The sequence below is a fragment of the Anabrus simplex genome, chromosome 4 (assembly GCF_040414725.1).
Source record: "Anabrus simplex isolate iqAnaSimp1 chromosome 4, ASM4041472v1, whole genome shotgun sequence".
NCBI classification, from domain to species: Eukaryota; Metazoa; Arthropoda; class Insecta; order Orthoptera; family Tettigoniidae; genus Anabrus; species Anabrus simplex.
This window is the reverse complement of record NC_090268.1, coordinates 111162392-111187960: the sequence shown is the minus strand read 5'-3', so window position 1 is coordinate 111187960 and position 25569 is coordinate 111162392. Positions and strand designations below refer to the sequence as shown.

General features: G+C 40.2%; 1 long non-coding RNA gene across 2 annotated transcripts in view; it reads right to left on the bottom strand.

Annotated features, from left to right (window-relative positions):
* Nucleotides 1-25569, bottom strand: part of LOC136872457 (uncharacterized) — a 118404-nt gene that overhangs the window by 28387 nt on the left and 64448 nt on the right. For both annotated transcript variants that reach the window (XR_010859907.2, XR_010859908.2), the window contains exon 4: nucleotides 17652-17760. This is a non-coding gene — a long non-coding RNA (uncharacterized lncRNA). The remainder of the gene's footprint in view (nucleotides 1-17651; nucleotides 17761-25569) is intronic.

Sequence of the window (25569 nt, the reverse complement as noted above, 5' to 3'; positions counted from 1 at the left end):
ATAAAATAAGAGTTCTGTCTGTACATTGCTCAGAATTTAAAAAGGATGGTATTTCTGTATCAGTCGTGCCCACAGTAACAAGGAAATGCACTTTTTACTTTTCCGTAATTTCTGTCTGTCTGTCTGTCTGTCTGTATGTATGTACACGCATCACGAGAAAACGGCTGAAGAGAATTTAATGAAAATCGGTATACAAAGTCGGGTAATATGTCGCTACAATCTAGGCCATAAATAATTTTATTCACGCTGACTGAAATGGTAGCTTAGGGGAAGGCCTAAAGTTTAATTCTCAAATATTTACATTATCAGTGGCCATATCTTAATGAAAATCGGTATACAAAATTGGGGAATAAGTCACTATAATCTAGGCCACAAATAATTATACTCACGCTGAGTGAAATGGTAGTTTAAGGGAAGGCCTAAAATTTAATCCTCAAATATTTGTTATTAATAGCTGTATCTTAACAAAAACCGGTACAGGAAGTCGAGGAATAAGTCACTACAATCTAGGACATAAATAATTGTATTCACACTGAGAAAAATGTTGGTCCTATCTTAATGAAAATCGGTATGAGAAGTCGGGAAATAAGTCGCGATAATCTAGGCCATAATTAATTTTATTCACGCTGAGTGAAATGATAGTTTAGGGGAAGGCCTAAAATGTAAATCTCAAATATTTATATTATTGGTGGTTGTATCGATAAATACTAGGCCTACACAACTAAAGTTATACAGTTTTAAATATCCGATAATTTATATCTTCATTGTTAGCGTACCGGCTATGATCATAGAGATATTCATGAATTTGGATTTTTGTTACTAAGTCCATATCAGCGCCAAGTCAAGAGAACATGGGTAAACAGAATTTAATGAAAATCAGTATGTGAAGTCGGAGAATAAGGAACTACAGTCTACGCTATAAATAATTTTATAAGAGGCCCTAATATCACAGAGTTGAAACAAAACTAAAGGTTAAGGCCTACAATACAGCTCATAAAACTAATCAACAATAATATTACATTGACCATTGTTTGTTGTGGTGGACTTTGTGTCTTCTGTCACCACTCATCTACGATATATAGGATTACTGCTGTGTACCGAGTATTGTTTTTAATTTACCTCACGTCACATCGACACAGATAGGCTTTATGGCGACGATGGGATAGGAAAGGGCTTGGCCTTAATTGCAGTCGAAGAATTTGCCTGATGTGAAAATGGGAAACCACGGAATAGCATTTTCAGGTCTGCCGACATTGGGGTTCCAATCCACCGGATGCAAGCTCACAGCTGCGTGCCCCTAACCACACGGCCAACTCGCCCGGTTGTGCCGAGTGTAACAGCCTGCTTGAATATTCGCAGGAAGTAACTGGAGAGTTAGATAACTTTCTTCTTTAGTATGCCATTCCTCTGGTTCATAAATTTTCTGATACTACTGGTATGTAACACACTGATTCATCATAGCATTCGAGCTATTCAATCCCTAATCTGAGGCATTGATTGGAATGATCAGTGTGCATATTTAAGTGAATTATGGCAGAGGAGTGTTCACGGCTGTCTGCAGTCTGGTCATTCCAGCTCTGGAACTGTGAACTGTTAGATCGGCACCGTAGTACTGCAACAGACTATCCTCATTTTTTCCGTATTGAATAGGTGGAAATCAAAGTTTTATTGTTCTCCTTTTAACCGTAGTACTGTTCGTTAAAAGTGAGAAAATGTGTGGGTTTTCATTTGATCGAGTATTTTATATAACATTGCTTTTAATTGCTACTTACAGTACCTATTGATGTTTTTGTAATGGCCTTTGTTTACTTCAGTTAGGAAAACCAGAAATTCAGTCTTTCTGAGAATCCCGTAGCGAAGCACGGGTACATCAGCTAGTCATAGTATAATTTGAGAAGACTATCTACTAGTGTACAGTAGTTGTGGTACTGAATGTACTGTTACGTGCCAGCCCCTTGGTAGCCCCTTTCAGTACTTATTGTAAGGGACTAGTGAAGCAGCTGACCGGGGAGCTCCCAGCCAGCCTGGAGGGCACGGCTGGTATTTCCATGTATTGTTCCGTCTCCAGTCACTTCACGAATCTTCTGGTTCATATCACATGAGCTTTAAAAAGGGAGGTTAGCTGCGGACAGCAGGCGAGTGTTGGGCTCTGTGGTGGGGTCAGTGGCTGGGCTGAGGGCAAAAGAGGTGTTGGCTATCGCTAGTGAACCTCCAAGGTCTTTTTTTTTTTTTTTTGCTAGCGGCTTTACGTCGCACCGACACAGATAGGTCTTATGGCGACGACCTCCAAGGTCTGAACGAGGAGCTGCTGTTGGTGTATCGGAGAGTCAAGCAAGTAGCTGGACTGCAGATGACGTGCGGAATGGAAGACTCTGTCCTATCTGAGAGTGCTGTGTGTTTTAGTATTTCTGTGGACTGAGGAATGCCGTGAGCCCACGAGGGAAGCCGCTATCGTGAGTGTGAGTGTAAATGGACCTGTGTTAATATTCACTGTTGTGAGCATCATCCTGCTGTTGAATACCGTTGAGCTGTTGCTGTTTAGTTGGTTTACTGTACGTGACTTTGTGAATTACTGGACTGTCTGTGCAGTCGAACCAACAAGCAGTCATCGCGTCAAATCTCTATAGAACACTTTTCCGCCTTGTCAATGCTTTACATATTTTATTATATTTAACTACCGTACATGTTTCGAGAGCCAACTACTCTCTTCTTCAGCGGTGCCAAACATTAATTAATCTTTGGACTTGGTGCATTGGTACAAATAGAGCAATTATATATAAATCTTAAAATCTATTAAATTTATCACTATATGTTAATTTTACGTCCTTATTTACATTTAAAAAGAACAAATGTTTCTGAGTGTCTAAATTTAACATTTACTTTGCCATTTAGTACAACCCTTTAAAATAAATAATTTCAATTCGTAAAATAATAAATAACATCTATAAAGTTGGTCACTATCTTAAAATCGTAAAATAATAAATAATAAATAGCCAATTCATAAAATAAATCATCATCATCATCATCATCATCATTTCTCTTTATCCAGCTGTAGCCGGGTAGGGGCAAATATGGTTCCTCTCCACTTTCTTCGGTCTTTCCACCACTCCTCCTCCAACACTGTGTCCCAGTCCAGGTTTCTTTCTATAATGCTGCGTTGGATGGTATCCCTTCCATCTCAATCGTGGTCGTCCACGGCCTCTCCTTCCTTGGATTTGCATTTCCATCACCTTTTTTGGCATTCTTTCGTCGCTCATTCGCTTTATGTGCCCAAACCATCTTAGTCGGCTCTTCTCTATTCAATCATTCATTTTTTCCACTCCAATTTCTTCCCAGATTTTCTCATTCCTTATTTTGTCTCTTCTACTCTTCTGTATCATACTCCTCAAGAACTTCATTTCGGCTGCCTGTATTCGACTCTCATCCTTCTTTGTCATTGTCCAAGTTTCTGCTCCGTAAGTTGTTATGGGTACGTAATACATCTTGTACATAGTATCCTTTGCTTCCGTTGGCACATCTTTGTCCCATAACATGTTTCTTACACTATGATAGAAACAACTTCCAGCTTGAATCCTTTTACTAATCTCAGCATCCAGTCGAGCATTCTCCATTAATTCACTCCCCAGGTATTTAAACGTTTCCACTACTTCCAGGGGCTTGTCTGCAAGTCTAATCTGACCTTTCCCTTCTTTCTCCCCTCTAGTCATAACAAGAGTTTTACTCTTTCCTACACTTACTTTCAATCCACATTCTATCTTCCCATTCACCACATTCAACTGTTCTTGAACCTTCCTGTCGTCTTCTCCCCAAATCACAATATCATCTGCAAATAACATCATGTTCATTTCTCTTCCTCCATATGTTGCTTTTGCTGTTCTCATGATGTCATCCATTACTACTGTAAACAGGATTGGTGATAGAACACTTCCCTGTCTCAGCCCACTAGTCATTTTGAACCAACTTGTCCTGCCAACTTGTGTTTGCACGCAACTACAACATTCCTTATACAATGCCATGATCATTTTTATTAATCCCTGTCCAATTCCTTTTTGCACCAGACTGTCCCAAACTTTCGTCCTGGGGACACTGTCATATGCCTTTTCAATGTCAATGAATGTCATCACCATATCATTCCCGTACTCCCAATGCTTTTCCATTAGTTGTCTCATAATGAAAATGGGCTCTATTGTTGACCTTCCACTTCTGAAACCAAACTGATTTTCCTGTATCTGATTCTCAACCCTCAACCTTATTCTACTTTCCAGTATCCTTTCCATTATCTTAGCAACATGGGATATTAGAGTAATTCCCCTGTAGTTCTTTAAAACTTTCTTATCACCTTTCTTGAAAATTGGGATGATTATTCCTTTTGCCAATCCTCAGGGACCTCCTTATTCTCCCAGACATTCCTGAGAACCCGATATGTCCACTGTAGGCCTACAGCTCCAGCTGCCTTTATCATCTCCACTGAAATTTCATCTATTCCAGCAGTTTTTCCATTCTTCATCTTTCTTACTGCCATTTCAATTTCATTCATTGTAATTTCTTTATCCATTTCTTCATCAACTAATTGCCTTTCCTGGTCGTCCACTGAATGATTGTCATCCGTTCTTATGTTCAGCAGCTTCTGTAAATACTCTCTCCATCTATTTCTTATTTCTTCTGGCTTTGTTAAAATTATGCCACCTTCATCCTTCACAAATCTGGTGTTTACTTGATCTCTCTTTTTGTTTCTTAAGATACCATACAGTAATTTCTTGCTGCCCTGCGTATCATATCTCAATTTCTGTGTGAATAAGGCCCAGCTTTTCCTCTTTTCTTCCTCCACTACTTTCTTGGCCAAATTCTTTGCCTCCACATATTTTCTTCTACTTTCTTCCGTCTTAGATGTTTTCCATGCTTTCCATGCCATTTTCTTTTCCTTCACTTTATTCTTTACCCTATCATTCCACCAGTGTGTTTCTTTGTCTTTCACATTTCCAGATGTTCTACCACACACCTTTTCTGCACATCCAACCAGTGCTTCCTTAAATCTTTTCCATTCCTCTTCAACATTCCCCACCTCTGTCCTGGGTACCAAGGGTATTATTTCCCTTTGAAATTCTTCTTGTATGCTTTTCTCCTTCAACTTCCATACTTTAATTCTTTTCTATCTTCTTAATTGGGGTTTTTCAATCTTTCCAACTTTCAATTTTCCTATCACAACTCTATGATCTCCACCAAAGGCTTCTTCAGGCATGGCTGTTACATCTACAAGGTTCTTCCGGTGTTCTTTCTCTATGATTATATAATCAATCATGGTCCGTCTCCCCAACCATACCTTGTAATCTTCTGACTGTTCTTCTTCCTAAACCAGGTGTTTCCAACAATCATTTAATTCCTCATGCAAAAATCCACCAACAACTCACCTTCTGGATTTACATTTCCATATCCAAAGGGCCCTACAACATCTTCCTTTCCTTGTCTTTCCATTCCAACTTGTGCATTTACATCTCCCATCAATAGTACTTCCTTATCTTCTATCTGTCTCTCCACTTCCTCTAAGAAGTCCTCTAGATGTTCATCTATACAACCAGTTTGTGGGGCATACAACTGAAATAGATCTTTCACGCCATTTTCAAACTGGAGTCTCATCATCATCATCCTATCGCTGATGTACTTCATATATTCCACATATTCTTGGATTTCTCTTCTAAGTATGATGGCCACTCCATTTTTTGCTTCAGGTCCTCCGCTATAGTACAGCCTGTATCCTTCTTTCAGAGGGATCTCCCCCGTACCCCTCTTCTTGGTCTCGCACAGTCCAAGTATGGCTATATCTTTCTCTATCATGAAGTCAACCAGTTCTTCTGTCTTTCCCATCAGTGTCAGTACATTTACTGTTGCAATTTTGATGTAGTTTGGTGCTGGCTGCCCATTTTTCACAGTTCCCCAGCACCTGAAGAGCTGCGCATCGCTTTTAGCAGGGGACGCCCTAACCTTTTCCGAGGCACCATATCTGCTTTGTCCATATAGGCTATTGTTACGATGGGCTCGCCACACCCAAAGGCATTTTATACCTACTGCCAGGTTCAAAATTAGGCCGCCCCTAACATGGAGACAGACGCCTTTCGTAGCCGCTCCTCTGGAGTACAGACGCTACGGGTATGCCCCTTCCGCCATCTCCGCCGTACCGAAGTCCACCTTCTCCGCCGTAGATGCCGTTGAGGTCTTCACTCGTAACCCTGAGCTGAGACCCATACCAGATGTTACACACCGGGTCAGTGTGCTCTAGGACTCACATAGGCAGGGGCGCCACTCCCTGGGTAGGGCTGCCTCCGAAGAGCGTTCCTACCTGCTACCAATAATAAATAACACCTATAAAGTTAGTCACTCTCTTAAAATATTTTCTGCTCTCTTCTTTTTCTTCTTTCTTTAAGTCTGCTATAATTCCGAGACCTCACATGAATTAGAATTTCCTCCTCTTAATCCCGTCCAATTCTTCATTTCATCTAATTTATCCACAAATTAAAGTGATGTAACATGGGTCTGAATCAAATAACATGTCCTCCTTGCTGTCAATGACCTTACGGGGCGAGCTGCTACTATGCTGCCGGTTACGTGATGACCATGCTAGCTACTTATATAACCGTCAAATTCTTCAGTTCGACTGGTTGTCAAATTTAACCATGAACGAAGTATTATTGCACTAGTCTGAATAAACAAACATGTTCTTGCTCTCTTTATATATATAATTGCTCTATTTGTACCAATGCACCAAGTCCAAAGATTAATTAATGTTTGGCACTGCTGAAGAAGAGAGTAGTTGGCTCTCGAAACATGTACGGTAGTTAAATATAATAAAATATGCAAAGTACTGACAAAGCAGAAATGTATCCTAGAGAGATTTTAATATAAGTCAATACGGACCAACATGGTGAAAATAATCAATTCAGTCATCGCGTGTTGAGTGGCCCGTTGTCCTGCATTCAGATCCAGCAGTCTACACATAGCTGCTGTATGAGGTGACTGGTCTTGGGGAAGTGAAACTAAGGATTAACTGCCCCAGGTACAGCGACGGGCCAAACTGCCTGCTGTGCCGTTAGGAAGAAAGAGATTCGGAGTTTCATTAGTTACAAATTAGTGTCAGAATTTGGAATACACCCCACGTGTGATACATGATTGTAATCAGTGTGAATCAGCGGACCAGATACTACAGGTTTTGTCTGCCATCGGGAGCATTCCAGACCATCGGTGTATAGTGGATACACACACATATATTTTTACGTTTCCATTTTGTGTTAATCACTGCAAGCCAGTTGAGACCACAGGTCACATGAAAATGGAGGCTCAGCTAAATGCACTCTTCGATATGAAAAAAAAAAAAAAGATGGAGGAGAAGACAGAAGAAATTCAAAGGAAGATGGAAGAAGGCTATAACAAGATGGAAGAAAGCAGAGAAGTATATTAGTAAGCTGAGAAAGATGGATAAAGGAGATGAAAGGGTCAGAAGAAAACGGAAGACAGCCAGGAAAAGACGGAGGACGACTCGAAGAAGACGGAAGGCAGCCAGGAGGAGACGGATGATGGTCATAAGATGATGGTAGATGGCTGAAAGAAGACTGTAGAAGATCACAATAAGATGGAGAATGCCCACATAAAGTCAGAAGACAGCCAGAAGACAGGAGATGGTCAGAAGAAGATGGAAGATGACCAGAAAAAGACGAATGACAACCAGAAGACAGAAGATGGCCAGAAGGGGGCAGTAGACAGCCAGAAGATGCTGGAAGACGGCCGAAATAAAATTGAAAATGACCAGAATAACATGGAGGACGGCTAGGAGAAGTTAGAGCACCTCCAGGAGAAGAAGGAAGACGGCCAGAAGAAGATGGACGACGACCAGAAGAAGATTGGTGACGGACAGAGAAATGTAGACGAGGGTCTACACGAGATAAAGCACGTTCCGCAGGTTGACACTCTGTCCCATAGACCTTATCCAGAAGACTGCGAATTCTGTTGCAGGAGGGATGCCGACCATGAAATTTCCTGCCTAGCGATCACCGTGGGGTTCAAAGGAAACTGAAGCCGTGATGCCCGGATGGAAACGCAGAGGGACGGGGATCGTCACCTTCCCCTGGGCTCCCTGGGTTACCAGTCCGCAGTGCACGAGGCTATGAGATTTACTCCAGCGAGGACATCATCTGAAAGAGAGCTGCGACTTCCAGTGGATTTAGGGTTCTGCCAGCCTGAGGACCATCCTATCCCAAGAGATAGGAACTGCCTGTATGTGACAGGGAGACCGGAGGATGTGGGCACTGCTATCAAGAAGAGTTTGAGCATGGAGAGTGACTGGGTGATGGCATGGTACGACCAACGGGTTGACACAATCTGAAATAATGAAAACGACCTAGAATGTCTACATAACCTTGTCAGGAAGAAAGGCTTTTCTCTCAAACTCCAGGGGATGTGGAGAGACACTTAGCTTGTTCTGAGGAGATTTTTTTTTTTTTTTTTGCTATGGGCTTTACGTCGCACCGACACAGATAGGTCTTATGGCGACGATGGGATAGGAAAGGCCTAGGAGTTGGAAGGAAGCGGCCGTGGCCTTAATTAAGGTACAGCCCCAGCATTTGCCTGGTGTGAAAATGGGAAACCACGGAAAACCATTTTCAGGGCTGCCGATAGTGGGATTCGAACCTACTATCTCCTGGATGCAAGCTCACAGCCGCGCGCCTCTACGCGCACGGCCAACTCGCCCGGTCTGAGGAGATTAAATGACGTCAACTACCGAGTATGATGGACACTAAGGTGCAAGATGAAAGTGGTACTTCTAGACAGACGGGTGCCATACCGAGAAACAGCTGAGAAGATAACTGATCGGGATGATCAGCTCTCGAAGGGGAGCAATGTCACGTGCCAGTCCTATAGTAGATCCTTTCGGTACTTCTTGGAAGGGCCTAGTGAATCAGCCGAACGGGAAGTTCCCAGCCGGCCTGGAGGGCATGGCTGGTATTTCTGTGTATTGTTCTCGTCGGCTGATTTACCTGAGTGTTTCTTGGAGATTCAACTGGAATATTCCGCTTCTAGCCACCTCGCGAATCTTCTGGTTCACGTGACACAAGCTATAAAAGGGAGGCTAGCTGGCGAGTGTTGGGCTCTGTGTTGGAGTCAGAGTTGGTGCTGGACTTGGGGTCAATGTTGGACTCATAGTGAAGTCAGTGTGAGACTCAGGATGTTGGGGTCGGTGACTGAGCTGAGGGCGAAAGAGGTGTTGGCTGTCGCTAGTGTCCCACCGAGGTCTGAACAAGGTTGGTGTGTCAGAGTGTCAAGCGAGTAGCTGGACTGCAGACGATGTGCAGAATGGAAGACTGTGTACTATCTGAGAATACTGTGTGTTTGAGTATTTCTGTGGACTGAGGAGCGCCGTGATTCAGCGAGGTAAGCCGCTATCGTGAATGTGAGGGCAAATGGACCTGTGTTAATATTTGTTGTTGTGAGTATCATCCTGCTGTTGAGTACTGTTGAGCTGTTGCTGTTTGATTGTTCAATGCATGGGAATATGTGAATTACTGGACTGTCTCTGGAGTTGAACCAACGAACAGTCATTGTGTGTTGAGCTGAGGGCGAAAGAGGTGTTGGCTTTGTTCAGATCCAGCAGTCTAAACACAGCTGCTGTATTAGGTGACTGGACTTCGGGAACTGAAAGTAAGGATTAACCGTCCGAAGTTATAGCAACCGGCCGAACCGCCTGCTGTGCCATAACGAAGAGGGACTTGTAAACAGACTTGTAATTAGTAAGTGTGGCCATTCATAGCTAATTAGAACTGTGTATATACATGTGTGTGTACATTTATTGGGTCATCTTGGAAATAAATTACAGTAATCTTCTTCTTCTTCCTTTAATTCATGAGGTCTCCTTAAAAGTTCCTTTTTAGCATTGACCTCAAAGATCTTTTGCTACCATGTGTTTCCCTTCATCCCCACCTAATTATACCTGCTCCCTTCAAAAAGTTGCAGGTCCTCCTTATTGGGTCTTTCTTCTCCCTTCACCAGGTAATCCCATGTGAAGATTCTAATTCTTCCCAGCGCCTCAACATTCAAAGAGTATGTGTTCAGCTGATTCTCCTGCATTGTTGCATTTCCTACATACATTGTCTCTTATTACTTTAATTCTATGTAGGTGCTTTTTATGATGGCAGTGGCCAGTCAGCAGTTCTACTACCCATCTTATATTTCCTCTGCTGAGTTCCAGCAGTTCCTTAGTATGCTTCTTGTTTGGGCTTTTTATTAGTTCTTTTGCAAGCCTGCATCGTGAAGGATTTTTCCAGTTTTCCATTTGTTTCTTTTGTATCTACTTACTTATGTAGAGGCGGGCTTGTCTACAAGAGACCCCACATACTGGTTCTGGGCCCACAAAAGGTGTTTCTGACCCTTTTCTTACCAGTTTATCTGCTTTTTCATTACCTTCTATGCCTGCATGCCCAGGTACCTATATTATTTTAACAACATTGTATGCTGAGAGCTTCAGAAGTGTATGATAATACCAAACAATTTTGGATGTAACCCGCACAGCTTTAAGTGCCTTAATGGCTTCTTGGCTATCTGTCCTTGAGCCACCTGTCCACCACACAATATCTTCCCTGTCAGTTTTCCGTCTGTTAATGTCCTCGTCTTCCTTTGTAGTTATCTGGGTCTCAAATGGTTTCTCAAAGATGTACTTTGGAATCATATAATCAGCTGGCATGTGTAAAACTTCCCCTGTTATTACTCTCCTAATTTTACAGTGATCAAGATTGGGCCTTTGAGCCTTTCAGCATCCATTTTGCTCCAATCGATATGAGCTCATTCTAGCCTGTCCTTCTCTAAAGTTATTTAATGAAGGGAGATCTAGTAGAGTATTCAAGGTTCCTGTCGGCGTGGTTTTCAGGCTCAGTTATGGTTATGCATGCCATTCTCTGAAGGCTATTTAGTTTGCTACCGACTTTTCCTTGACTTACTTTCACCCACTAAATGATTGCTGCATACGTTGTCAGTGGTCTAAAGATCATTGTGTATATCCACATTACCATTGCCGGCTTTAGACCCCATGTTGTTCAACCATCCCCTTGCATGCATACCACAGGTTCTTTTTTTTTTTTTTTTGCTATTTGCTTTACGTTGCACCAACACAGATATGTCTTATGGCGATGATGGGATAGGAAATGCCTAGGAATTGGAAGCCCTGGCATTTTTCCGGTGTGAAAATGGGAAACTACGGAAAACCATCTTCAGGGCTGCCGACAGTGGGGCTCGAACCTACTATCTCCCGATTACTGGATACTGGCCGCACTTAAGTGACTGCAGCTATTGAGCTCGGTACAATAGGTTCTTAGAGTGGATTCCTGGTTAACATTTTGTCTAAGATTACACCTACGTGTAACACCTGTTCTTCCATATAGATTTCTTGCCCAAAGAGCTTCAGTGTTCTCGTCCCATCTAATTTCTTCCTTCTTGTGAAAGGGACCAGTGTTATCTTGCTCAGGTTGACTGTGAGTTGTTCTTCCCGACACCAGTTCTCCACAAGCAATGTAAAAAAATAGGAGAGCTGGCAGGTATGCATGACCTTTGCATGAGGTCCTGGATGACACTAGATCAATTACAGTAATAAAACAGACGGAGTTTTATTCGTAACTATACTATCATTACAAAGCAAAGAAATATTCTGAGGCTCAGAGGTTCTTTTGTGAAAAGTATATTTGGAATTACATTCCAGCGGTTTACCATTTTAAGTGATTAAATTAGTAAACCATGCAATACATCACATGTGCAAAATCACTTTTGACTCAGTTGCTGGGTGAAAGCAATATGGCGATATTCACTTCTCATTTGAAACGGAACTCTGGAAACATGCTGGCCAATAAGAGAAGAATCTTCAGTGATCACAGCGATACGAAGAAAAGACTTTTGGCATTTGCAGCAACCAATATGAGAAGAATCTTTAGCAACTGAAGCAACACCCTCAAAGGATGGGTTTTTTTTTTGCTAGTTGTTTTACGTCGCACCGACACAGATAGGTCTTGTGGCGACGATGGAACAGGGAAGGGCTAAGAGTGGAAAGGAAGCGGCCGTGGCCTTAATTAAGGTATAGCCCCAGCATTTGCCTGATGTGAAAATGGGAAACCATGGAAAACCATTTTCAGAGCTGCCGACAGTGGGGTTCGAACCTACTATATACTGGATACTGGCCGCACTTAAGCAACTGCAGCTATCGAGCTCGGTAGGATGGGAGTTAGACAACATATTTCAAGTTCTGCAATCAAACCCTTAAAATTAGGAGAAACAAGTAACTGATCGGGACGTCAGGAAGCAATGTAAAAAAATAGGAGAGCTGGCAGGTAAGCATTTGTGTTTCTTTTTGTTTAAGAGCCAACATTTTTGGGATCAATTTTTGAGAAATGTGATACATGTTCAAATTTTTGTGAAGAATTGTATGTATACTTCCAACTGAAATTCCACCCATGGCTAATCTTTAGTCAGTCACCCATCACAACTTCACGCGTAGACTCTGAATGTTCGCTTCATTTGTCGCAGATGAAGGTCGACCACTATGCAGATCATATTTGAAACTTGCAGGACATTCACAAAAAGACATTTATGTCAGGCATATCTTTTTTATTCCTACTACACCACAACATTTTTCAAGTTTTTAAATATCTCTGATGGAGGGTTATGTAACAAAACACCAAATTTAATATTGGTACATTGTTCTGCATTCATCATTCTCAAATGCAATAATCAACTAACACAAACAAGAGACAGTTGCCACACAGAGACAGCAATGGTCATGAACATGACATTTTGTATAGAAGTAATATAATGAGTGCTGCCAACAACTTGACGCAAGTGTGATGAACAGATATAACTTGAAAACAATATTCTCTCAGCCATGGGTGAATAATGCAAGTATCAAGCTCGAATTATTATTATTATTATTATTATTATTATTATTATTATTATTATTATTATTATTATTTCATGATTATTATTATTATTATTATTATTATTATTATTATTATTATTATTATTATTATTATTATTATTATTATTATTATTATTATACCGGTCGGTACATCTCTACGCCGCACATTTGAATTTTCTGCCTTAAAGTACTCCTCTACAGGAGAAACTCTGAACTTTAGCAACTGTATCAACTCATAAGTTTCTCAGAAGATGTCACTACCGGAAATTTTGTGATTACAAAGTTGTCAGTGCTGTGTGGATTTCAACGTATTTTGTTTTCTATTGATCAAGAAGTGTGGACATTCTCTCATAGATGTCTCTACTGTAAAACTGGGATCATGCACCCTGGTGCGAAGTGAATGAACTTTCTTGAAGAAATCTTGTATTCAGAAGTTTTTGTCTTTACTAAATTTTGTTCTTTCATTTGTGGGTTGGCAATATTAATCTTTCTTTCCGCCAGTTTTGAACTTAGCCAATCAGTAATTTCTGCAATTAATTTCCAACCAATCCTAGGTTTCTTCTTCTATTTTGATGTGTAACTTTTAGCCAGCCAATAAAGTTGAGTGGGTGTGTCTTAATTATTCATGAAAGGTCTCGAATCTTCCCTGAGTGTATAAAAACTGTTGATTTTCATGGCTCCTGGCCACTCGAACAACATCTAGCCTAGTGTATGGAAGTGTAGCAGGAGGCGGGAAGTGCCTCTTTCATCCGGCAGCAGCTCTTCACCAAGGTAATGGCCACTTCTTTATTTCTCGCTAGTTCAGCAGTCTAAACCGCAGGGAAGGTCCGAAACCTTTACTATGTAGCCTATCTTGTAACATGTAATTTGCCGTCGCTTTTGTAAAAACTTCATCTATCTTTAACTGTAAATCGGGGATAGAGAGTGTTTTACCCTCTTGAGCTCCCCTTCATTTTTGGTTTGAGGTAACTACGTTTTGTAACTGTTTCTTCCCTTCTGTAATGTCTTAAAGTTTTCTCATACGAGTCACCTCCCTAGCTTGGGAATAGCCCCTGTGTCATCGGCCTAGTGTCTCTTAGGTTTCAAAATGTGTATTTAGGAGTGCTAATTCATGCCTCCTTTCCTTTCTTGCATTTAGGGCCATTTAATTTAACCTATTTTTTTCTTTTTCTTTTAAGGCCCTGTAGGCTGGGTACGAGATACCCCTGTTTAATTCTTGTAAGTTGTGCCTTGATGGCAAGTGATTGTAAAGTCTGGTATTACCCTTATAAGCTTGAAAAATTGAGAGCGGGTTAGCTCTGTTATTTGTGGTAAAAGTGCCTCTAGGAGGCGTGACATGTTTTTTTTTTGGAGCCTATGCTCCTTGAATGAAGGGGTTTTCTGCCCTTTGAACAAATGAGTGTACCCTGGGAAAGTTGGGCTAATAGCTCAAGGATTATGTAATTGGGGCTCGAAGCCCAGAACTTTTAAGGACCCCGAAACTCGGGCTTTCGTTTGTAAAAATTATACCTTGTACCTGATTAGTGGATAGTGGTTGAGTTGTTGTTATCTGTTTAAATTCTATGTAAAATTTGTTAAGTTTTCTACTTATGAAAATATAACCTTTATTGAAATTCTAATTCATCTTTCGACCTTGTAGTTAGACCCATTCCAGCCCACACCTTCTTTCACCTCTGCCCTCCACGGGTAGCCCCGTAACAATTATTATTATTATTGCTTGTAATGTATAGCTACGAAGTGTTTACATCCATTTATTATTATTATTATTATTATTATTATTATTATTATTACCATTATTACGGTATTATTACATCATATGTACATACGATACAACTGCGTTGTTTGTGAGGTTATGTCATGAAACATGTGCTGTACATAAATATTTACATGAGTTCAGTTCATGTAAATACCTGTAAATTAACATTATACAATTTATTTTTACCTGTAAATATGATGTGTAATCCGCTACAGAATTGTGAAACACACTGTAACTTCTAGAATGGCACTAGATGATCGTAGAATATTCTGTACATTACAATCATGTTGTTAGGCACTCTAGAATTTTCGAGAAGGTATTTTAGTAGTGTATCTTTCTAGAAGCCTGGCCAGGCACGTATATAAGGAGGTGGTCTTGATGTTAATGACGAGTTATTGTTCAGTAGAGTTATGAGTTAACAGGTTATACTTGTGACCACGTGGTGACATGCTTTTAAGCAGTCATCTGTTTCAATTGTGTTTCAAGGTTGTAATGTCTATGTGCTATGATACGCAATTGTTAAAATGGCGGCTGTTGATGTTCTCGGAGTGAAGTGTTTTATTTGTGATACAGTGATTAAGGTTATGTGTGTTTAGTTTGTAAATAGATGTGAATGAATAACTGTACCAACTGTCAGCATTTTGTGTGCATCTTTGTGGATACATTAAACTAATGCAGAAATTTTTGAAAGGAGTTATTCATTTCAATGAATAAAGTTTCTACCGGGACCTTTTTGAGCCTAGAGATATGTTCATAGTAAAACAGGTCCCAGGATACAATAGATTACAGTGAAACATCATTAGTGTGTTCCTCATTAACCCGTTTTCCCACTTAGCACCTTGTAAATTCGAAGTCCCGAATCTCATCGTATTAAATCTACCGTATATAAAAATGAATTTTCACTACTACTGCTTAGTATGATAACATTTTTCCTAGCCCTGAAAATTATATTGGTCATCCATTGTGAAACAAATGCGATTTCCAACTCGGGTAAGATCCATCACCACAGTTGCGTGATTACGGAAAAAAGCCTTAAATTCCTGAACTTCAAAGGGTGAGTTGCACGTTCGAGGAGCAAGCCATTAGCCTCAGGTTTGCTTGCTGGTTAGCAGCAAAATTGTTGAATAACACAGTGAGTCTATTTGAGCTTCCATTTCGCATTCCATTCAGAAGTTAGAAATTTATTTTCTAGTACAGTGTAGTGAATATTTGTCACATGATACAGTAGTCTATATCTGGATTAGGAGCATATAAACATACCTATTGCATGACGAATTTTCGCTATTACTGCTTACTAGAAATACGATCACATTTTTCCTAGCCCTGAATATGTTATTTGTTATCCCTCGTGAAAGAAATGTGATTTACAACTCGGGTAAGAGCCGTTTCCACAGTTGTGTGATTATGGAAAAAGTGAGCCTGTTTGTGCTTGTATTTTGCATTCCATTCAGGATTAGAAATTTATTTTGTGCTGAGTGGTACAGTGAAGTTTAGTCGCGTGATACGGTAATCCATATTTGGATTAGGAACATAATCGTTTGAAACTGACTAGCGTGATGCATATTTGTCTTGTGATAGCCTAGTTATAGATATGGAAATAGTCGTGAAATAACTTACCAATGAAGACAAAATTAAAATCTTTCAGAAAATGGTCTGGCATCCACATCTTTAAAGTGCGCACAGGTCGCGAATGTTGAACTCGCCTTTGAGTTTTGACTCCAACATTCAACTTGGTCGAAGTGTTTCAAAATGGCGGTCAAAGTCATTCCTCCTGATTCCTCCCGGTCACTTATAGTGGAGTGTAACCTCCAATTCACTGTCTAAGAGTGTGACTAGAAAATATGTTTAATAACCCACTGTTCCGAAATAAAAGGCTTCTACTAACATTTGTTTTAGAAAGAGTGCAATCTGCAATAATACTTGTATATTTTTGTTTTCATATTTGTTGTTTGGTGTTTTTCACATCGTTTAATACTTTCCTCTCATCTTTAGAAATGTTATAGTTTTCACTGTACCCGTGGATACACAACGTGCAATACCTTCATGTCGGAAAAAATTGTATCTAGTGTTTTCATATCCCTGTTGGATAGGTTTATTTTTTGTATATTCAGTAGTATGTTTTCTCGCTTAACATGTTCATTTTTGTTGTCCCCTGCTGAAACATCTTAACGAGGTTTTACTGTACTTCAAAGTAACAGATGATCTCATCAAAACAAGGTAAATGTCCTACCTTTTAGGAATTGACGTCATCTAGCAGCAATCCTACGATGTATTTACCTGAGCTTAGATCTTTGTTGCTCCTATACAGACTACGGCAACATTTCTGACTGATGGGAAGCTACCAAGAGAACTTGCGAGCATACAAATGTGCTTCAGACCTGAAGTTAATCTGGGGAGGACAGCTGAATCAGAAAGGGATGCAACCAACTAGAGAGAAGAATATTCTAGATGTGGTGATGATAAAACCAGATGAGATCTATAGAGAAATTAACAATAATCCAATATTATCAGTTTTACATCCCATTAATAACTCCTGACTGATTTTAGAGATGCCAAAGTGTCAGAATTTTGTCCCAAAGAAGTTCTTTTACTTGCCAGTTCTTTTACCAACACAAGCCTGATGTATTTGAGCAGCCTTACTGAGCCGGGATCAAACCTGCCAAGTTGGGGTCAGAAGGCCAGTGCCTGAACCATGTGAGCCATTCAGCCCGGTAATAGAGAAAATGTAGTAAGAAATGGTGAAGACCCACTATAATATGCCAGAGAAATGAAGATATTAAGGAGGAGGAGATGCAAGTTGGAAAGGTTAGGAATGGTTATGGAAGTAAGGAATTTACTAGAAGAGTGAATTTAGTGAAAAAGTCATCTAAGGATAACATGATGGCAAACATAATTGGCAGTCATATGAATTTTGGAACACATATGTGAGGAGAAAAAAATAATAATTGTTTACAATACCTGAGTCCAATCTTGACTAATACTGCCTCATTTCAAATGTCCCGAAACAGCTTCCTGGTGATGACCCAACACAGGATGCTCAGGGGATGACCGCAAATAGGCTATTCCTCTGAAAAACCAAATCCAAAATTCAAATACATTCTGCTCAAGAGGAAAAGAAAACATGCATTATAGAGAATAAAAAATGCTTTATAGAGAATCTAGCAAACTTTCCATTCTAATCCTACTTTTACACAATAAAAGCTTGTTTCTAAAAACAAGAGCATGCCTACCAATTTATTTGGTAGCGACTATACATAATTTTTTAAAAAGAAAGTTAATGTAGGCCTGAAGAAAGAAATTCACAGGTCATCAACTGTTTCCAGTATTTGGTAGTGGTGGTGATGAATATTGTATTAAGAGAAAGTACAACTGGGCAACCTCACTAATCAGAGGGAAATTTGGAAGAAAATTTAAATAATTCAAGGTATCAGCAGTATAATAGCAAGGGCCACAAAGGACATTAAAATGTGAGACTTCCTAGGCCTCACAAAACTAATGGGAGAGTGGCATAAGTGGAAATAGTTCCAGGTCAGCTAGGGTCCCATGGTCGTCAACCTATGCTTCTAAGTGGAAAGCCCCTGGGCCCACTTTCATGACAGCAAGGATTACGACGGATGTATTCTACTGCTCCCAACCATAAAGGGTGATTCCAGCACAGTCTGTTATTTCAGAGAATGGTCTTGAGTTTGGTGACTGAGTGAACACTACTGGGATACATAAAATCAAAATCGAGTGGGTTGGCCATGTAGTTAGGGCCAAGTAGCTGTAAGCTTGCATTTGGTAGATGGTGGGTTCGAATCTCACCGTCAGCAGCCTGAAGATGGTTTCCTCTGGTTACCCATCCCTTTCCCATCCTTGTATCACTGAAAACCTTCAATCTGTCAGTGCAATGTAAAACAACTAGCAAATGAAATTGGACTTTAATACTTCAAATAAAAAACAAATCCACTGTTTACTGGAATGAAATTTTCATACCATAGCAAGCAGAGTCAATATACATAAGCATTAAAAAAATCTACAATGTCAAATAAAATTTACAAATTTACACATACTTTCAGTCAAAGCTTGTTTACATGTACTGTAACGGAAGCTGTAATTCAAGACTATTCGATCTCAAATTTAAATAACACTCAACTATGTACTTTGTGCATTTATTTTAGCATTATGTTTAAATTTATACGTATTTAAAATCTCTGTCATGCTTGCCAACTAAATTGTACTACTTCAGCTCAGGAGATCTTTGATATACAGGGTTATTACAAATGATTGAAGCGATTTCATAAATTCACTGTAGCTCCGTGAATTGACATATAGTCACAAAACTCAACAGTCATGTAGAAAAACTCAAAAAGTTTCTGCCACAAGAGCGCAGCAGCAGTGAGCAGTGAGACAAGATGGCGACAGGAGCCGAGAAAGCGTTTGTTGTGCTTGAAATGCACTCGCATCAGTCTGTCATTACAGTGCAACGACATTTCAGGACGGAGTACCACAAAGATCCACCAACTGCTAACTCTATTCGGCGATGGTATGTGCAGTTTAAAGCTTCAGGATGCCTCTGTAAGGGGAAATCAACAGGTCGGCCTGCAGTGACTGAAGAAATGAAATGTAATGAAACAGTTGATCGCGTGCGAGCAAGTTTCACGCGTAGCCCACAGAATTCACAATTACGTATTTATTATTTTCCACCTAGTCGATACAATGATTGCTTAAGGCAATTTAATGGTTAAAAGTGGCACATGTTTTGTATATTATCAACATCTTCAGCCACATAACACTGTTTAGATGAAAAATATATAAACTGACAAAGTAATGCTTAAGAGGAAGTGTCCTCAAAATTAACATAATCATGCCTTAAGCAATCATTGTATCGACTAGGTGGAAAGTAATTGTGAATCTACTGAAGTGCGATACGGACCATGAAGCTGATTTTATGTAGCCCACAGAAGTCGATGGAGAGAGCAAGCAGAGAGCTGAACATACCACAGCCGACCGTTTGGAAAATCTTACAGAAACGACTAAGGCAGGAGCCTTACCGCTTACAATTGCTACAAGCCCTGACTCCTGACGACAAAGTCAAATGCCTTAAATTTTCGGCGCAGTTGCAACAGTGTATGGAAGTGGATGAGTTTAATACGAAACTTGTCTTCAGTAATGAAGCAACATTTTTTGTTAATGGTGCAGTGAACAGACACAATGTGCGAATCTGGGGGGGGGGGTAGAGAATCCTCATGCTATCGAGCAGCACATTCAAAATTCACCTGAAGTTAATGTGTTTTGTGCAGTCTTGCGGTTTAAAGTGTACGGCCCATTTTTCTTCATTTAAAGTTAAAAACTTCATTATTGTTCCGTATTGAATAGAGAAATAAGATGTACAATATTATAGGTTAGGATCCACCTTTCAATACTCCGTAATAAGATGGTAAAAAGTAGTTACAACCTGTTTAATGGGACCGGTTTCAACACATTTTAAGTGTCATCATCAGCCAATTTGCGAAGATCTTAAAACAACTAGCCTGTATTCAATGTGCTAGTTGTTTTAAGATCTTCGCAAATTGGCTGATGATGACACTTAAAATGTGTTGAAACCGGTCCCATTAAACAGGTTGTAACTACTTTTTACCATCTTATTACGGAGTATTGAAAGGTGGATCCTAACCTATAATATTGTACATCCATTTTTCTTCTGCGAAAAGTCCGTTACAGGACACATCTATGTGGATATGCTGGAAAATTGGTTCATGCCGCAACTGAAGGACAGAGCGGACTTCATGTTCCAACAGGATGGTGTTCCACCCCACTTCCATGGTGATGTTCGTCAATTCTTAAACAGGAGATTGCCAAACCGATGGATTGGTCGTGGTGGAGCTGATAAACAGCAATTCTTGTCATGGCCTCCATGCTCTCCTAACCTAACCCCATGCAATTTCTTTGTGTGGGGTTACGTGAAAGACTCAGTGTTTACACCTCCTCACCCAACAAACCTGCCAGAACTGTGAGCTCGCATCAACAGTGTTTTCGAATCCATTGATAGGGACATGCGAGTGTGGGACGAACTTGATTATAGGCTTGATATCTGCAGAATCACTAAAGGGGCACATATCGAACATTTGTAAATGTCAAAAAAAAAAAAAAGGAGTTTTTCTATGTGTGTGCAAAGCCTTGTGACAATATGTCAAATAATAAAGTTATTGTAGAGCTTTGGAATCACTCAAATCATTTGTAATAACCCTGTATATAGTTTTAATTGAGGGTAATGGTTAAGCATATGACTTTATATAATCTGTAACATTCCCCCAAACATGGGCATCTCATCTTAAGGATTACACGAGCACGTGAACACCCTGCTAGTCCCAAAACTCTTGAAATTTACACGACATTGCATAATGAGAACAAGATTTCTGTACATTGAGAATGTATTTACATAGTTGTAACTGCCGATTCACTTCCATTTCCATTTGAATCATGCGCCACACCAGCCGATCACAGGCCCGTTTTGAACTACAAACTTCGGCATATTGCATAGCTAGAGCTTGAAGGGGCAATGCTGCCAGTATGGTGAATATAATCACAGTATGCTTTGTGATCACGGCACTGCCTTCTCAAAATGCATCCGATGGCTGCTTCATATCGCAGAGGAAGTGGATATTAAAAACTATTTAAAATAATATGTGTTTGGTCCACCTTGGCAATATCCTTTTTATAATTAAAAATGGTTTACTCATACATGTTTCAGGAACATAGTACATTCCCTTCATCAGTTTAGTCCAATACTATTTTAAATAGATTTTAATAGCTTTAGACAAGTCAGTATAGGATTAAATCAAATACCTATTATGGTTAAGTTTATCAACAGGTAGTGGATTACAAACCGCTGACCCACTTCCATAGCCTTCTCTAAAATTTCTTTCCAAATCGCAAAGATGGCAGCACGTATCCCGTAGTCCCGTAGCAGTGGTTAATGCACAGAGCTGTTACCCTGGAGCGGTTCATCGACTAACCACATGGCATTCTTGACTGTCGCAGTTGTACCATAATATTGCTTAATTAACCAAACAGGTGACAAAATATAGGCTAACTGAGCTTGTGTTAAAGTACTGATCGACTGAGGAGATGAGGAGCAACTTAGACCTATACATCGGATTCTTTTTATCTACTGTCAGCTCTGTGTAAACTCCCAAATATTTTAACCACGCAACGCTATCGTCCCCAAAAGTCTACATGCTACTTCATTTACCTCTGTCGTCGACTTCTGCATCGCCGCCATACTACCAACACCTCGCATCGTTGCCTGTCATTTTACTGAATGCCACATGGCTTCGTCTCTTCACTCACTGCATCATCGTCACGTCACGAATACGTCATTTTTTGCCAAATTTCTCAAATATTTTCGTATGTCTCCAGAACCTTACACATGCCATATAATATTGAGACTTTCTGTCCCTTCCTCAGCCCAGTCTAGACAGTGGCGTGTGTGGAGGGTTCAACATCTTTTCATGCTGCGTGCTGACCATGCCTTATTATCATCCCGCACCCAGGACTTTTTATTTGGAGACACTTGGTGAGCAAGGACATTTTACTATTTGTTGAGGACCTAGTTTGCCACATCCTTTCTAGATCTGACACTTCTTGCCTCTATTCAAGCCATATTCTTGTAACTTTGTGCATTTGGTGCGAGTGCTATGCTGGATTAGTTCATATAACTAGTTTTGGAACTGAAGCATCACGATCTCCGACTGTCGGAACATTAAGTGCAATATTCTCCGTCAGTGCATTACAAACTTTTTCTTTATGTGGTGATACTTTTTCTAAATACTTCATCTTTTTACTTTGCTCAGCGAGGTCCCATTTCCCATTCCTGCCTGCGATCTCCCTTTACCTTCCCCAGTATAGGGTTCTTTACTTTCTAGGTGCTTTATATAGTGTAACTGTACTTGGGTATCTTATTTTATCTCAAATATCTTTATTGTAGTCATTGTTTTGTAGCCAATTCAAGTTACTGATATTTTATAATTATCTCAAGTCTTAATTTAGGTTCTTCTTGCTACACTGGTATATCAGTCTTTTTACTTGTTGCTTGTGATTTATTTATTCTTGTTATTGATCTTGTTTACGAGTCTTTTCACATCCTAATTTTGAATCCATTGGGTTTTTACATGCTTCTTGAACTCTGCTTATTGGTTCTTCTTCTTCTTCTTGCTTACTTTCTCACTATTCTAAAATATGGTAGCAAGTTAATCATATACATCTGAATTCTGCCCATTTGAATCTTATGTTACGTCACAAACCATTAGCTGAGCCAACCCCCAATACTACTACCTGAACCACAGTTTGGTAGCAGAGCGTTCCGATTCCTTTCTTTCATCTGATATCTTTGGCAACAAATGCTAGTACACAGTTTTGATCTTTTATTACCAACACTACAGTTTTCTAGCACTATATTTTGTTTCTTCATCTTCAATTAATATTTGTCTTAATCCCATTATGGCACGTTTCTCTGATAAAGTAAAGTAAACTCGTGTCCTCATCTCGAGGTGGTGCAGCTCTTTTCAGGCACACCCCCAATGGAGATGAGCTGCATGTACTATTTCATCCACATACCAGCCGTCCTGCCATTCTTAAATTTCTGGTAGTACCGGGAATCGAACCCGGGCCCCCGAGGACGGCAGCTACTAACACTAACTGTTACGCTATGGAGGCGGTCACAGACTAGCTGAAACCATGAAGTTACTGGGCGAACTATGTAGGTTAGACGACTATTTCATCATCCACTCACCTAGACATGACACAAAGAATAAACAGCAATTCAACTGACACTTGCACTGTATCACCACCACCTCCAGGCAAAGTGTCTTATGACTTCCACTTCAGACAGCTGCTAGAAATCATTATTATTCACCCTTAACACTCACACGACGGGGCAGCCCCAGCATCGGAACTTGCACAGATCCTATGTCAGGGCATACTTGACAATGAGTCTTTCTGGCTATAATTCGGTTGTTTGATTGTACCCGCTCGAATTGACAATAAAGTATGCTCCTACCAACTGCTGATAACTCTCTGAAATGGACCTAGAGTGGCAGGCATGTTCCCAGAAAAATAAGGGCTAAGGGTTAAGTTCAACCAACAAAAAGGACTAATTTTGTTAAAAGATTTTGTACATAAAAATGTAGGAAATTCTGATGTCTTCTCTAATATCTGTCATTTGATATAAAACACGTCAGGTACTGTTCAGTGACTGCCTAGCCGAGATAGTTAAGGTACACTAGTTCATCTGGAAGGATGCAAGTTCAATTCCTTGCCAGGAAGTCGAACAAGTTACAAAAAATATTTCCACTTATGAAGAGGCATATGGCCCATGGTTCACTCAGCCTACATCAAAAATGAGAACAGTGCCAGTTTAATTTCTGGGGACACAGGCAGCCAGGCATATCATCTATCCCACTTAGTACCAAGGTTACGGATAGTGGAAGTCTTTACTTGCAAGTAGTAGCATTATACATTCGATACAGACCAAATTTTTAGCATTAGCAAAGAACTTCAGCTCAGACTTATCTATCTCTTGCTCTATTTCTCTATCACATAACTCTCATCCTCCTTAGGTCCTCTTCCATCTTATCCAACCACCTGGTTCTAGGCCTGCCTCTTATTTGACATCTACCGAGCGAGCTGGCTGTGCGGTCAGGGGCGCGAGCCCGCATTCAGGAGACAGCGGGTTCGAATCCCACCATTGGCAGCCCTGAAGATGGCCCACCGTGGCTTCCCATCCTCACACCAGGCAAATGCTGGGGCCATACCCCAATCAAGGCCACTGTCGCTTCCCTCCACTCCCAAGCCCTTCCCATCGCTTCGTCGCCATAAGACCCATTTGCGTCGGTGCGATGTAAAGTCAATAGAAAAAAAAAATTGACATCTTCCCAGCTTTACCTTGAAAACCTTCTTGACCATCATATCCCCTAGCATTCTCTCCACACAGCCTAGCCATTGCGGTCAGTTACTTTTGATTTTTGAAATAATATCTGGTCTATTGTATAGTTTTCCAATCTGAACTACATATATAGAAACCTTCAGATATGTTGTGGAGCATATTTGTCTATTATTCCACTATTTTACCAAAGAGATATGAACTATTCTGGTAATGCTTTGAAGTACAACACAAAACCAGGCCAAGAAAAGAATTGTACCAAATAGCTTACAATTTAATCTATCATCTCTTATAAAATGTTTTAGGTCACAGCAATAAATTAAATGCATAAATAATCATTATTATGAAAGCTTTAACATTTTCTTTAATATAGTAAGTAGACAAAATGTAGATGTTCAGGAGGGGGGTCACAATAGCTCAGACATTATTATTAGCTTTTTGTAAAAGTAGTTGTAGTTCACATCTCACTCCATGTATAGAATATTCTCAAATTAGGAGTCAAGTTACTTTAGTTTGAATTCCACTTTAAAGTATAGATCCTGTGTCTTATGATCAGAAAGTAAGTCGCTTAAAAATAATGCTTATGTTTTTTTTAGGACAAGCAGAAGTACAAGAAATGCATATTGAACTTTCAAAGTGTAAGGATGTCCTCATTTTTGTATTTCTCACTCATTTTGAACAACTGATGAAGTGGTGGTAAAGAGAGAGCATAAATTCTGCAATTAGAATCTGAAAAGCAGTCAATGGCTTTCGGAAGAATATTCTAAAACCAAACCAAACCCCATGGCACTACAGCCCTTGAAGGGCCTTGGCCTACCAAGCGACCGCTGCTCAGCCCGTAGGCCTGCAGGTTACGAGGTGTCGTGTGGTCAGCACGACGAATCCTCTCGGCCGGTATTCTTGGCTTTCTAGACCGGGGCCGCTATCTCACCGTCAGATAGCTCCTCAATTCTA